Source organism: Lathamus discolor, chromosome W (assembly GCF_037157495.1).
Source record: "Lathamus discolor isolate bLatDis1 chromosome W, bLatDis1.hap1, whole genome shotgun sequence".
NCBI classification, from domain to species: Eukaryota; Metazoa; Chordata; class Aves; order Psittaciformes; family Psittacidae; genus Lathamus; species Lathamus discolor.
In genome coordinates this window covers 21,402,807-21,411,770 of record NC_088908.1, presented here as the reverse complement: position 1 = coordinate 21,411,770, position 8,964 = coordinate 21,402,807, and the positions used below count along the sequence as shown (strand labels likewise).

The following is an 8,964-nucleotide window of genomic DNA, read 5'->3' as shown; positions in this document are numbered from 1 at the left end:
CTTACAGAGAAGCCTTACTGATTTTTCTCCACTGTTTTTCAGTAAGACAAGGCTCTGTCTCCTCGGGGTCCTACCATTTCCTCTTCATTACTTTATAACCCAAGGCACAGAAGAGTATCTGATGCCTTTCACCATATTCCTCTGCTGGCTGTAAGGAGTATTTTTCATGTTTGGTGTAAGACCTGCATTAGGAGTGATCCGTCTTAGCCAGAGACCTCTCTCTGGTTTGGGAAAAGGTTAGGTTATTTCTTGTATCTCTGGCCTCATGAAGAAACTGTTTGGCCTTCCCCATTTGCTGAAAGCCTACCTTGAGTTTCATCTTCCAAAGAAGCTGATCTTCATATGTTTATGCTTCTGTATAAACAGTTACATGTATGAACTTACACAGGACTGATTCCACCTTATAAAAGGCCTTGAAATTCCCACAATATTAGAATTGTGTGAACGGCAGGAAACATTTGTACCCCCTTCATGCTGTGGGAGCCCTTTACTGTCTATGCAACAGATATGCAGAAAGATTCTGGGGCCAGGCATGAATAGCTGAGCTATGGCCAAATGGATCTCCCAGGTTAATTCATACATTTCATTTAAAATTAGTATTTCTGTCCCAGTGATAATGGTGCAGTGGTAAAAAAAAAGCTGTATGGATACTCTACATCCTACTTCCAGTTTCATAGAGAGAATAGAAACTACTGTCATAATTCTTCTGTACATATCTGCCAACATATTCTGAGCTATAATTCCCACAGGTTTCAATAGTTGGTAGAGAAGGGCTGAAAGTATTAAGCTATTTTACAATTTGCATCAGTAGTTTGGGATATTAACCCTGTTTGATCACCATCAACACAGATGCAATTCATCAGCCATTAGATCTTCAGGGAGCTCCCCTGGTACTTGCTGATAGTCCTCAGGAAAAGTTATATTTTATTATATTCCTTTACTGAAAACACGGGTAAGAGAATTGCTTTAAACCTTTTCCATTTCCAGGAAAATTTCTAACAAAGCCTGTGTTAGAATCTCCATGGCTTCAGTTATTTGAGCCTAACGGATAGACTAATTGCTCAAGTCTTTGAATCTCTCAACTGGAAAGAAATTGCTACCTGTAATTTAATTTATGAACTGTGCACATACCCTTAATTCTCTACAGGAATGAAGTAAAGGATAAGAAGGGGAATAATATACCTTAAAGCCATACATTTAAGTGGCTATGAATTAACTCCCTCAGTTACTGCATAAATCCATCATCTTTTGCTTCTCTTTTCCTCTACATATTACTGAAAAGCCTGACTAGATAAAAAGGAAATAAGGAGATCTTCTGAAGAAACAAAAAGGACCACCAACACATATATCTGGATATGCACAGCATATCATCATCATCAACATTCAGGTTTTCACTTTACCCTACTAACCTTTATGTAGGGATTTTGCAGGCAAGTTCCAATTTGAATAATAGTGTATAAGAGTTAGAGAGCGATAAGGGACTTTTATACAGGACAGACCATATAGGTCTCTATAGTCTAAGACCTCTGTTCAAGGTGGTGCAACTCTGCATTAGTGTCATGGTTTAAACCGATCCACACAGCTCGTCCACTCACCCCCCCTGACCCTCCCAGCTCCCAGAGGGATGGGAAGGAGAATCAAGAGAATGTAACTCCCATGGGTTGAGATAAGAACAGCCCAGTAACTAAGGTATAACACAAATCACTACTGCTACCACCAATGACAATACTGATAAGAGAAAATAACAAGAGAATACGATACCACCGCCAAACGAGTTCGACCCCCCCGAAGAGAGACCGTGCCCTTCCGGGTAACTCCCAGTTACCTCCCTGGGCATGACGTGCTGTGGTATGGAATACCTCTTTGGCTAGTTTGGGTCAGGTGTCCTGTCTCTGCTTCCTCCCGGCCTCCCCTTGTCCCCAGCAGAGCATGAGACTCACAAAGTCCTTAGCCAGAATAAACATTACTTAACAACAATTAAAAACAATCGGTGTTATCAGCTCTCTGCCCAGGCTGGAAGTCAAAACACAGAGCTTGCACCAGTTACTAAGAAGGAGCAAAACGGCTCCTGGTAAACCCAGGACAATTAGGTTCATCACTTGAGAAATAGAGAACAGTGGTAGCATCTGCACCTCTTGCCTACAGCCAAATTTAAACACAATTGAAGAACTTACAAATGAACAAATAATAAGGTTTTGGACTTCATATAATCTGAGTGTGGTCTCCTTTGCAGTGATCACAATCTAATTTCATCCACAGTAAAATCTGAAGTAGTTTTATTATTAGAGAGGTAAAATACATTGCTCATCTGTAAATTAATCATGAGGGATGAAGGGAATGTTTTCATATAATTCACACAGGAAGATGAGATAATGATAAATGTAATCACTTTCCACTCTGTTGAATAGTGGTCTCCAGTTTAACAGATCTAGTGTTTTCTGGCTACGTTGTGCTTACACACAACTGGGGCAGTGGCTACACGCCAGGAGCACGTTGTGGTGCTACAAAGGGTTAAGGCATGTGGGCAAGCTGGAAGCATTGCAAGAGGTGAGGCTGGCAGGAGCACAGGATTGAACTGGGAGGTTCCTCTGGTGAGAAGAGAGAGAAGAGAAAAATCCATTAGAAACTAGGCTTAATTACTTTCACTGCTCAAGAAACTAGTTTCTATTCAGTGAAAGGCAAATACTTAGTAATACTGACCATCTAGCAATGGGCTGATCTGAGTAGGGCTGTGAGACTCTATCAGCTTGCCCTTTTTTTTTTAGCTAAAAGTTAGTGTATGTTTGCAGGATCAAGGCCTTAACCACAGAGATACTTTGCATGAAACCATAGACACTACTGGATCCGATAAGCATTCCGGTTCTTGCATCTAAAAATACTAACTGCTACTTATAGAAGTTTTGTCCTTCTTGTCTATAGGAGACTGCCTTTTTGAAGTCATTACTGACCAGACTTCCATATGTTTAAAAATACATCAAATGATTTGCCCTATTCTGTACTAAAATCACAGGTGGCAAAAACCCCACCCCTCTTAATATTGATAACTATCCAGGACAAAAATAATACATCATCATAATGTATTTCTTTAAGTATTCAATAAGTCAACCCAACTATGGGTTGGCAGTCATTGCCAACGAGGAGCATGTATTACTCCTCATGAATAGTTTAAGGAGAAGGTTCAATAGCCACTGCATAGCTACAAGGTGTGTAGGGAAAAATTAAATGCAATGAAGTTACTCTCATAGCCATCATCCTTTGACAACAAATAATTAATATTATCTATACTTAGGAGGATTCTTAAATAGTGGGTTTGGTACATATTGTATGGCATCACTACACAAATGTATTTTTGAGAAGCTGCCTTAAAACTAATCCCCAAAATCTCTGAATAAGAGCAAACTTGGTAGGTTCAACATAAGAATGTTATGCAAAAAGAAGTGCTTTCTGGTCATCAAAAGGAATGAGAAGGATATTGAGAACCAGCTGGATAACCAGTTAAAGTAGCCAAGAAAATGCTTCAGTCATTCAAAAATTGAAATAAGATAGCAAAAATGTATTTTAAAATATTTTACTGAAAATAAACAGTGGCTCTCTTCTGGCAAACCTGAATAGTTTCAGTAGATGCTCAGGGTCCTAACCCCACAAAGCATATGTAAACACACTAGTAACTACACTAATTTCACTCAGTTTATGTGCTGAAAGTTACGTGTGTATTTAGGGCATTGCTAGACAGGGCCTAACCCGAATTATGCAGTCTTTGAAGAGGAAGAGACTGGAGGAGGGGTTTCTTGTTAGCAGTCCCTTAGAACCACAATACCCCCGTACTGGATGCTACCGGTCCCTGTAATGCCGCTTTTGGGGGCTTTTACACTTTTTAAAACAGAATTAACAGCCCTCGTGTCAGGGAGCACCCAATCGTCTCTCTTAGGCCTTGACCCCCAATGCTGCTCTGCCAAACATCTTCTCTTGGCACAGGACTACTCCCACTGCCGCGGCCCACGGGGCGCACGGAAACGAGGGCCGTGCCTGCGGCCTCTCCCCTGCTCCAGGCTCACTGTTGAGGCCGCGGGGGGGTCGGGTGACCCTGGCGGGGCTTGGCAGCGAGTAAGAGACAACCTCTCCTCGAGCCTAGCAAACGAGTGGAAACACGGCGGGGCTCGAAAGTTCCTAGCAGCTATGCAGCAACCGCACCGCTGCCAAGCACAACCGAACGGCCTTTGTTCGCCAGCCTGCGCCACGCCGGGAACAGGGCAACCCGACCCGCGTGCCGCTGCCGAGTGCGCGTGCGCGCTGGCACCCGCCCGCGTTGGGAGCGCGCCCGGCAGGCAGGCAGGCTCGCTCGCTCGCTCTGCCGTAGCTGGCGCGTCTCTATGGTGGTGTGTTCTCGGCTGGCAACGAGCAGTTGGTAACGCGCGCTGAGTTTAAGCAGTTGGACCGGGCACCGAGCGTTTCGGCGAAAGCGGAGCAGCCAGTCGCTTCGCACGATCGGGGGAGCCAGGCCGCCTCAGCGGGGTCCCGCCCAGCCCAGCGCCTACAGGTAAGCGCGCCGGGGAGGGGAGGCTGCAGGGTCAGGACAAGGCCTCGCTGCGGCCTAAGCTCAGCCTGAGCGTTCGGTTTCCTGCTCGCGGCCGGGCCCCGCGTCGCCGCCAGCGATGTGGGTCTGAGGCAGCGTGACCCGGGGGAGCGAAACGCGGCGGGACCTTCTCCCCCGGTTGGACTTGCGGGTCCCGAGGGGTGGAAGGAAGCGACTCCGAGGCGGCTGCGAGCCCTTCTGCTGGGCTATTGTGTGCTAGGCTGAGGCGGCGATCCGGCCCGGCTGCTGCGGAAGGCCTGGGCTGTGAGGCTGCCCCTTTGTAGGCTCGGCTTCGACCTCGCCGCGCGGTGCGCTTTGTGCCCCCGGAGTGAGGCCCAGCGTGGCCAAGGGAGGAAGACGGGGGCGGCCCTCTGCCTGCGCCCCAGTGAACCCTGCCGCCGCAGGAAACAGGTTGCAGGAGTAAATGGGCCGCTGGGTGCTCCTTGGTGAAGGCTGCAGTTTTCCTCCACTCTAATACAGTGAAAGGAAAAATGGGGGAAGATTCTTGTTGATCCTTGCCAAATTAAAAGGCTGGAGTTCTCTTCCCTTCTCCATGGATTTAAAAGAACGGAAAACAGTAGCGTTTGTAGTGAAAGGCAAAGCATCCAAAGTATTTCTTCAGGAGAAGAACTAAGTTTCTTTTCCAGTAGTGAAATGGTGGTGCTTTTATTATAAGTTCACGTTTTGCTTGTACCTGTAAACATGCAATGTTTCTGCAGTATTTCTACAGTATTCTCTCTTCAGTCTCCATTTCAACCAGTCTGGGTGAATATTGCCTTTCCTTTATAATAAATGGTTTACTCATATGCTAAATAGATAAAGCGACTTAATTTGTTTAACGTGGCAGATGAGTGGATGTCAGGAAGCTCATAGCTAATTGGACTAGGTCATGAAGGACACGGGATATCCTATGCATGGGACATAGTTTCACTTGTCAATTTAACTCTGAGGCTAGCACAGTGCATTCCAGGGGGGAGGAAAACTAGGAGTGATTTTTCTCAAGCCCGAGTTATTCAAGCTGGTCTTCAAGAAGATTTGAGATATTGGAATATAGGTGGGATATTATAGAGGCTTTTAGGATAAAACATTTATCTCTGGACTAGTAATCTGTTGTAGAAAATAATCAAGGACTTTCTCAGTCTCATGCTCTGCCAGGGAGGAAGGGAAGTCAGGAGGAAGCAGAGACAGGACACTTGACCCAAACTAGCCAAAGGGGTATTCCATACCATAGCACATCATGCCCATTATATAAACTGGGGGGAGTTACCTGGAAGGCCCAGATCACTGCTCAGGTTGGGCTGGGTATTGGTCAGTGGGCGGTGAGCAATTGTATTCTCTCCCCTTGCTTTTTCCCTTATTGTTATTATTATTGGTGATAGTAGTAGTAGTTTTGTATTATACCCTAGTTACTGGATTGTTCTTATCTCAGCCTGTGGGAGTTACATTCTTTTGATTGTCCTCCCCATCCCTCTGGGAGTGTGGGGAGAAAGAAGGGGGGAGTGAGGGAGCAGCTGTGTGGTTCCTAGTTACTGGCTGGGTTTAAACCATGATAATGAGAAACATGATGTTCTTTCAAGTTACAGTCACTTTGCGCGCTTTTTTTCCCCCCCTTTTGCTTTTTTTTGCCTTTTTTTTTTTTTTGCTTTTTTTTTGCTTTTTTTTTTTTTGCCTTTTTTTTTTTGTGGTCTTGTAACTATCAGCTTTAAAAGTTGGACTGAGTTTTGCCAAATAGGCTATTGGTGTGTGTTTTGCTTTAATGGTTGTCTCATTTTCAGGAGCTAATCTCAACTAGATGAGTTATGGTAAATCAGTGGTGTCTGAAATTCTGGGCACATACAAGGAACTCAGTTCTGCAGTTGTGATGAATATACTCAGTCTGCAAAAAGCCAAAGTGAAAATTCTGTTTCCAGCTGCAGACTGTAGTTACCTGAATCCTGGTTAGTGCTGTTAATGCCACCTGCTGCAGAGAGCAGTAGCAGTGAAGGACACTGGCAGGCTCTAGTTCATGTCAGCCATCAACTTGGGACCTAAAGCTTAAGATCTCTTCTCTGAAGTTAACATCATGAACATTGTAGATGTAGTGGATGATTTTTACTGGATTTGTTCTTTTTTTTGTTGCTTTGTTTTTTGAAAGAAAATCAGTATTAAGAAAAGTGGCAACTAGTTGTGATTCTCTCTTCACTGTGAGGGTGGTGAGACACTGGCACAGGTTGCCCTGAGAGGCTGCCCCATCCCTGGCAGTGTTCAAGGCCGAGTTGGGCGGGGCTTGGAGCAACCTGGTCTAGTGGAAGTTGTCTCTGCCCATGGCAGGGGGTCTTGGAACTGGGTTATCTTTAAGGTCTTTTCCAACCCAAACCAGTCTGTGATTAAAAAGAATAGTAAGAGATACCCCTTTTGATTCTAACATAAATACACGACAGGTAGAGACATTCTGTTATCTTAATATATTATGTTTTGTTTCATTAATAAGAAATTTTGTTGTAAGCAATTTACTCTTTTTCAAGGTGTAGGTACTGTTCATGTCTTAAATGTGCAACGTCATGATAAATGCAATTTGGGTTTATGTCTTCTGTGTACAGTATCACATCATGGACTAGAAATGGAGAGATATGCATAAATACTGTGTTGTTACTGTGAGATGTTACTGCAGGTTTGCCCGAGTTTCTCCTATTAGTACTTAATTGCATGTAACAAAAATATTCTGAAATCATTGACTTGGGGTTGTTTTATGCCATGCTATAGTGTATTTAGCTGTTAACTATACTAGGTAAAGAAAGAAAACAAACCCTAGATTAATGCCCCGTTAATACTCCTAAATTTTATGCCACACTTCATATACATATATATTTTCTAGTTTTAATACAGACTACATGCTATGTTTCTGTAATGCCCAGGACAACTCTCTTAAATATATGCCTGTTTGTGTTAATCTATAAAATGGTGGTGTTATCACAGGAATAATGAGAGATTGGGTTACTAATTCCACAATACTTTAATCAGCTAAAGTGCTAGATAATTGCAGTTAACCAAATGGTGCACTTCTGATTTTGATTTGTTTCTCTTTGTAGAAGCTGAATAGGGAAGCTGAGGTTGGCTTTATTTTCAGTTGGGAAATATTTAAATTGTAAAGACTGTATTTGTTCTTTTGCATCTGGAACTGCCTTTTTAAAAATTATTGTGGATATATTCCTACAGGGAAATTGATATAAAGAGAGCAGCAAATTAATCTATAGACAGTTGTTGACCATTTCCTTTTTTTGTTTGACTTATTTAGGAACAGTTTTGTATCTTCTCTTGTAACAATTGATGACCTTGCTGAGACATGAAGGAAAACAAGAAATGTAGTGATAACTTCTGCTGCATAAAGAATTAGTCATCAGCTCCTTTAAAGTGAAATAGCACTTTGAACTTTGGTTTGAAGTCTTTAACTTAATATTTTTAAATTCTTGCATATAGTACTATATGGAGAAAAAAAATCATTTAGTCTTTCATGAAAGACCACAGTGACTTTTCAGTGTTTGGTTTTTTTGAATGCTGTCAAGGAGAAGCATTTAAAATGCCACACTTTTTTAAAGAGTTATTTTCAAGTATGTGTTCAGATGAAATATGTCAAAGGAAAACTATATATGAAGTAAAATTGTGTGTTAAATTTTGCTAACATACAGATTGTCAAAAGGTTGAAAAGTTTTTAACTGGAGTAGGAGTATTTTAAAACAATTTAGTGTTAAATTGGTGGAGGGAAAGCTTGAAAATCATTTCCTTTATGTAAAAATTGCTACAGCTGGTGTTTAACTTAGAAATATAGGTGTATTAAAAGGCTTGTCTTTGTTTTTTCCATTTAGTCTGTATTACAGGCCTTTCATAAGGGAAGATTCTGTATCCTCTATATTTTGCAAGAGGATGACAAATGAAATACAAGGTTTCCAAGTTCTATTTTGTACACTTGGTATGTTACTGTAATAGTCAGTCAGAGAAACTCTCTAAGACTCAATTTGGTGTTTTAGAAATCAGGCATTCTTTATTGCAGCCCTGGGTGCACCAGTTACTTGCTGATAGCAGCTATACATTTAGCATACTCATGCATATTCATAGATTATATCCTGATATCTGTTGGAGGGATGGTACAGCCCAGCACAAGCAATCCAGGAGGTTCCTCGATGGTGTTGAAGACAACTTCCACTTGCAAGTAGTAGAGGAGCTGACAAGGAGAGGTGCCATGTTTGACCTCGTGCTCACCAACAGGGAGGGGCTGGTTGGAAATGTGATGATACAGGGCAGCCTTGGCTGTAGTGATCATGAGATGATTGAGTTCGAGATCCTCGATGATACGCGGATTGACTCCACAACTCATTAAAGTTGTAAAGTAGGTATGCTTTTTATTCAGCGCTGAG

At 42.6% G+C, this 8,964-nt stretch overlaps 1 protein-coding gene across 1 annotated transcript in view; it reads left to right on the top strand.

Moving 5' to 3' along the window:
- The first annotated feature begins 4,141 nt into the window (after positions 1–4,141).
- LOC136004362 (E3 ubiquitin-protein ligase SIAH1-like) overlaps positions 4,142–8,964 on the top strand; it is a 49,605-nt gene continuing 44,782 nt past the window's right edge. The window contains exon 1 of the mRNA XM_065660832.1: positions 4,142–4,537. The gene's annotated coding sequence lies outside the window, so the exon portion shown is untranslated. The remainder of the gene's footprint in view (positions 4,538–8,964) is intronic.